The sequence below is a fragment of the Pithys albifrons genome, chromosome 6, assembly GCF_047495875.1.
Source record: "Pithys albifrons albifrons isolate INPA30051 chromosome 6, PitAlb_v1, whole genome shotgun sequence".
Lineage (NCBI taxonomy): Eukaryota > Metazoa > Chordata > Aves > Passeriformes > Thamnophilidae > Pithys > Pithys albifrons.
Window position 1 is genome coordinate 55,255,801 of NC_092463.1, and position 6,876 is coordinate 55,262,676.

Below are 6,876 nucleotides of genomic sequence, written 5' to 3' on the forward strand. Positions count from 1 at the left end.
GGTGGAAACATGGAAATGTTATCAGAGGTGATGTCATAGTTCTGCTGGTGCATCCTGGCAAACCAGAGCAAAACCCAGGTGTGCCCCAGACTTTTCACTTGGTGACATATACTCATGGCTGGACATCAATAAGGGAGGGTGAAGGGAACAAATCCGTGTAAAGTCTTGACTCCTTTCACATGCCCAGAATGTCAGAAGGACAGAATTTTACTGTAATATTTTCAAAGAGGTGGGAATTACTGCAAGGGGAAATGCCAGCTGTGGAGGAAACAGTCAATGCCTGCATACTGATGCCGTTACTCATTTACTTTTGCATTGTGCATCAATAGGACCAAAGGGAGTAATTTCTCTCTTGAGCCATGGGACAGAAAGGCATATTCAAGTAAACTTCCAAGAACCATCTTAAAATGAGCAGTGTTACCATGAAGGTGAAACAGCCACACCATGATAGGATATTTGCTCATGAGGGGTGAAGGACATGAGCAATGTCTACAGGAGCAACATGAAATGCAGCCCTGAGTTGATGGACAAGCACACTGAGAGAATAAATCACAAACTGTTCTTCAGGAGAAGAAAAATTAAGGTCCTCTTTGCTTGTCTGTTCTGACCTAGGGACCTAAAGGTGCTGTATGCTGAGCAGTTAATAAATAATGTCTTTTCTGAACAGGCTGTCCTCTGTCACTGTGAAATGTCTCCTGCTCCATCTGAACCACCAGAAGGCTAATTCTCAGTGGAGATCCACCCTCTAAGTGAAGGAAGCCAATGTGAGAAAAAGGGTGTATGAAAGGAATCCAGTCAGAGTGGACAAAGAAACTTCTGCAAAAAATAAAAGGAGCGATGATAGGTTACTTAAAGCTGAGGTGGGTGAGATTGCTGTGTTGTGTATTGCTCTTTGAGGCAACCAGTTGTGGGAGCTGTAACAGTAATATACTAGTTTAATGAGTTTTGTGAACAATTGATGCTGTGTATGGCAGTGATTTTTTTTTCCCTTTTGCTTTTGGTAAGCATACGCCAGGGAGCCTAATTGAAGCATGTCAATAGTTCCATTGAAAGTAATAAGATTAATCATGCTGAAAGCTAACAACATTGTTAAGTATCTTCCCAAACAATGATTCCAGAATCTGGAACAACATTGACTTGGGCTTGCTTGGGGCCCTTTTGTTTTGCAGTAGTACCTCCAGTGCAAAGAATAAGCACTGTAAATGGCTGAGCTGATAAATTCTGTTTCTTCCCATGACTACTGTCTGTAAGTCCCCTAAACATCAAACATTTGTTAGCCTTTTCAATTTTATTCTTCAGTACAGCCATCTCCTCCATTATTTCATCCATATTTTTAAATAGGTTTCAAAACTTATAAGAGTGTTTTAAAGCTAAATCATTAGTTATTTATAGGTGACAATAAAAACCAGTGTAAAATATAAATGCATGTCAGAATACAGAAGATATAAGTAAAATAATTATGTTCCTATCCGCTAGCTGGGAAGGTGAGTAAAACCTTTACTCATGTCATACGAAGTTTGATTTCTGTATCTTTCATTCTAGAATTTATGGGAATATAACTTAAGATATCAGTGTGGATAGTTTGTATCCTTTGGTAGAAGACTCTTCCTTTCCCTTTTTCACCCATGAGCTATGTGCATGATTGGGAAGACTGTTCATGCTGCAAAGAGCAGCCCCTTTGGAGAAATGGCACAAATCACTTGTGCTGGTGTGAAACACACATGTATTCCAGATGCAAGGAACAGAAAAAGTCATCAGACTTGGTGGGAGCTGGGGAGTTTCAGTGCAGCCATCCCAGTTCGAATCTTCATTTTGGTTTTGTGAGCATAGTCAGGGCATCTTTATTCTAACTTTGCCCCACATGCTTTGATATGTGTCCTAATCTAAAATTCATGTCCTTTTCCTTTGTACCTACTAGCTATTCAATCAAGAGAACATTGTATGTGCACATAAAGAATTCAGAGTTCAGGGCCTTGGTGAAAGATTTTAAACCCCGAAGCCCTTGGGGTGTGTGGTCTCCTCTGTGTGGACACCTGCCTACAAGCCATAATGGCAATGGTGTGCATGAACACTGTACAGCCTTTAGACTTTAGGCAGATACAGCACAGCTTGTGCTCTTTGCATATCTACTGGGTTTTGGAAAGAAAATATGCTATAGTGAAAGTCCCCGGGTTTGGAGCACCAGTGAGGTGCATCAATTCGACTCTGAAGCCAATGAGGTGTGAATATTTCTAGGCAGCATTCCTGACCTGATGGCTTGTGAGTTCCAAACTGGAGCTAAGAAAAAGTCATAAGGTATTAAAAAATGATACCACAGGTGAAAAGGTACCCCTCTGTTTCTGACAACTTTTATACACAGATACCTTCTGTTACAAAAATAATCCATTATAAAAGAGATAGACTTTTAAACAGATAGTTGACCTGAAAACAGCAAACTGTGCCTAAGCTGTACAATGTATATAGTTTTTAGACTAAGTTTGGTTTTAAGTGAAAGGAAAACTGGTAGCCAGTTTGGAATTTGCATTTTTGGCAGCTTCACACAAGAGTTCCAGTTTGTGGTCTGGGCTGAGCTCTCCAGAGGAGACAGACTAAAGACAGAGTCACAGTTTGTGATTCATTTCATTTCATGATGTTCTTTTGGACACATGAAAATTCTTCTGATGGCTGTTGCGCTTTGGTGTTTGTGAATCTCACAGTGAGTAGCATAAATAAAGAATCGACTGCCCATATGAAGCACAGGATCTAGGGAGCTCACAAGCAGTGGATGAGCAAATAATTTTGAGTCAGAAGTGGTTATGGTGTAGGAGAGAAAGAATGCAATTTGCAGCAAAGATTTTAATGCAATCCTGAGAATATTAAATAGAAGGTTTGTTTTATTTGGCACTTGCAGAGGTCTCCCAGTGCAAGACTAATGTTCACAATTCCGCAAGGTTTTTGATCACCAACAAGAAGAGCCCGTGTAATAATTAAAACATAGGAAATAAATGTTATTAAAGAGGAAGAGTTCCAGGAGCTCAATCTACTTAATCTATCAAATTTAAGGTGAAAGGATGGCTTCAGTAGTCATTATATGAGAAATATAATTTATATGTTCTCATATTTTATGACAAATATAATTTTACTATGGAGGGCTTTCTGAAATCTATCAGATGAAAATAAAGAAAGGTCTGTTGTTTGACAAATTGAGAACCAAGGGATTTTTTTTTTTAAGGTTTGGAATCCCATTTGCCAGGGAAGCCATGGATTATTTCTCACTGGACACATCTTAAATCAAGAATAGGTATTGCTTCATAAAATATGAATTGCTGGAATAGGTTGTGCCTTTGACTCTCTCCTGACTCTTTCAGTTTTGTGTTACTCTTGACAAGCAAGTACATGTTACAGGTTGGTTACAATGTTTTTTATATGTGGACTAATGGCCTTTAATGCATACTTGTATTTCCCTTATGACTTATGAAGATTTTAAAAGTCTATTTATAGAAAAAATAGCTCAAACATTCCCTTTCCCCACTTTGGAGCTGAAATACAATTGCACACAGTTATCTGTATTCACTGAAGGTTATGTGCTGTCTGACAATGTTAATTTAAAGTGGATTAAACTTTTGCACATTGTTTACAAATGAGGTTCTCTAAAACATCCTGACTACATGGAAACGACAGTGATTGATGGGAAGTAACACACACACAATTAATACTGACTGAACTACTAATTACAGGATTGACATCTCATTTGCAAGGAGATGCTGCAGGTCTTTTGCAAAAAGAACTGGCAGTGTTGTCATGTGACTTATCCATTTCCTTCAGCTTGTAGTTTGATGCCCTGTGGTTAAAGTTCAACTAAAGATTCTTTTTCATTTTGTAAAATTCTCTTGCAATGTGACCAAGGCCTTAGGAGGAAAAGCGAAATAGTCACCACTGCCCAAAAATTAACTCTCTCTTGAGACTTCTTCCTTTCAAAGAAGATAAATTGTGCTACACTATTCTTACTTGTTTTCTTAGTTATACCAGCTTTCTTACCCTTTCTGCTTTGTTTCCTTTGCATGCAGAAAAAGTAAATATCCTGTTACAGGGGAAGATTTTGAAGGAATCTTGCTGGAAAAGAAAGTACACTTGAAATGGTACATATTATTAAGGAAACTTGTATCTGGAAAAGGTAATTTCAGGAGATATGTTATGGAGTTGCCTTTAAAACAGTAATTGCATGTGCTAAACGCTGATGTTTGTGGAGTTGGGCTGGCCAGATGCAGTCTCACACATTCAGCACACTGAGCATCTGTTGTGTTGGCCTGGCCATGGGGGTACAAAGATCAGTGCAGCCATTTGGTGACCACCGCAGGCCTGTTTGTTACAAGGTGAGTAACATTTGAAAGGGTTTTGGAAGGAATGCTGTGGTCTGGCACATGCTGATTGGTGGTAGAGGCAGAGAAAAGGGAGTAGGAAGGAAGGAGAAGCACAGAATGACAGCACTAACACTGACAATAGGACCAGAAGCTGCAGGGTATGAGTGACTCTAGTGGGTGTTCCCAGTGTGGCAGAGTTGCCACATCTTCTTCACCACTGTAAAGAATAGGGAAGCTGGTGGGATGTGCCCCCAGCAGTCATGTGGGATTTGCCTCGGGCTTCCTCAGAAAGAGACCCTGTTTTGTGTAAGAAAAGAGTCTTTCAGCTCAGGTGATTTGAGAGGTACGGTGCACACTCTTTGATACGATTCCACCCTTCATCTGTTAACATAATTAATTTACAAGAGTGATGTATGAAATGTGCTCCCTGTGGCCTGTGGAGAGTATCAAAAAGGGTCTCAGTCAAATCCAGCAGAGCCCAGAAATGTTCATGAGTTTGAAATATGAGAGACTCAGCAGCAGCACAGAGGAGGCCGAGCTATGCATGGGCATGGTAGGGCAGAAATATTTCTTTACCTCTGGGAATAACACAGTGTGCAGAGCAGACCTCTGCAATCCTCCAAGCTTTCTGCACATCTGCCCTGCCTGCAAGGAGGAAGATTCAAGCATGGCTTTATACCACAAGACCTGCAAAATGAAAATAGTAATTTTTTTCCCCAAGAGATAGAAAGGAGCAGCTGCATTATTATTTGCGTGGTTTATCTGAGACATTTAGTTTTAATGGGAACCATAAGTGTACACAACGCTGTAGAAGAAACTTAAACATATGCTTTCTTCTGGCATTTTTTGGGGTGGTTTTAGCATTACAAACAATCTTGAAGAAGGATAGTCTTGACTTGGACTCCACATGGCCCATTAGTTAGGTGGGATGAATGAGTGGCCTCACAGGTAGGTGAAAAACCCCAATTCTTTAATCTTGAGGTTTTATAATTAGGAGAATAGAGTCAGAAGGTGTTCAAGTTTCCCTATGCCTTACTGAGGAGTGGTGAGAACAGTGGGGGACAGAAAGGGTGTCTTGTAAGTAATTATTCAAACAGTGGGCAATGTGCTTACAGCTTATCACACTATCTGCACTCTTTGCTTACAAAATCAATCCCAAATGGAACAGTTTTATACAGGAAGCATGTATGGTGTCAGCCTTCCATGACGTATAACCTTTGACCTTTCAAGTTCAGTGGTGACAGGAATGGCGAAGAAAAATTTGGTTTCTTAGAAGTTATTTTGCTATTTCCTCTGACAGAATTTTAGGAACTCCATAGTCTTTTGAGATAGAAAAATATTTTTTTAATATTCTTAAGGTTTCAAATAAGAACAGTGTCTAACAGTTTTTATTCTTTATGGGTCTTCCTAACAAAATGTGATGTGACAGGAAGGCTAAGTGCCTTTAGCTTAGCAAATGAACTTCTAATTTCTTCTTCTAAAGTGTCTGTTTTAGTCATTTTGACAGCTAAAATGTGGAAATAGCTAGTAGGACATATATCCATATGATTAAAATATGTCTTACTTTCCCTAATATCCAGGGTCTACCAGAGGGAGAATGTGCCCTGTATCCATCAGTTCTTTTACTGGCTTTATGTATAGTGTAAGGAAAGGAAATACCAGTTTTCTAGATTAACATTTTCCTAAATAGCTGACACAAATAACAGGGATTTACTAATGCTAGAGGAAGAAATATGACTCATAGAGACTCAGAAGAGTTTTTGATTAATATTATGCTTACTCAGCCTTCTGTCCAGTCTTTCCCCAAATGAAGTCCAGTGGAATACAGTTTTAAGATCAGAGGCAGGAGGATAAGGTACTTATGTTTGCTGACTGAAGTCATGAATAATTTATTGGGATAGACTGACATGTTCTAGACAAAGTAGAGAACAGAACCTCTGCTTTCCATACATTAATGTAGCTGAACTCACAAAAGTGACCCAAGCCTGCCAGGGAAATCAGCACTTCTCTGGTTTACACTCACACAAGAGCAGCATGTCATTCTTTTAATCCCTGTAGGGGTATGAATGTTTTATGGCAGATTAGCTATCATGACATACTTAATAAGTTATTAGAAAACTAAGTCTGGGGTTAACAATATTTTGCTAAGCACAGTATGGGGGTTTGATATTGAAAATGCCTGATGGGGTTGTCCTACTGCAAGGAAAGGTACTGTAAGGCCAGCAGCAATGGGTGGAGGTGCAAGAGATGATGTTTAAGAAGTAGAACTGGTAGTTTGACCTGAAAACAAGCACATCTCCATCCTGTCAAAGTGAAACGTTTTTCTGCTACGACCATCAGACAGAAAAATAAAGTTTTCATGGAAAAGGCATAAAATAAAGTTTTCCTGGCAAAGGCAGTTTATTACAGATCATAAGGCTAACAGTAATTATAAGAAAACAACTTTCACATGGAAAACTGGAGGTGACTTGCAAACAGCAAATATGTGAATTATCTTCTGGTTATTTTTGCAGAGTACTTGTATGCATTACATGGA

The 6,876-nt window shown here is 39.3% G+C and overlaps 1 long non-coding RNA gene across 1 annotated transcript; it reads left to right on the top strand.

Annotated features, from left to right (window-relative positions):
* Window positions 1–511: 511 nt before the first annotated feature.
* On the top strand, window positions 512–3,347 carry LOC139673717 (uncharacterized). Its single transcript, XR_011698185.1, has 3 exons — window positions 512–583; window positions 668–860; window positions 3,212–3,347. It is a non-coding gene; the product is annotated as an uncharacterized lncRNA (long non-coding RNA).
* Window positions 3,348–6,876: the final 3,529 nt, after the last annotated feature.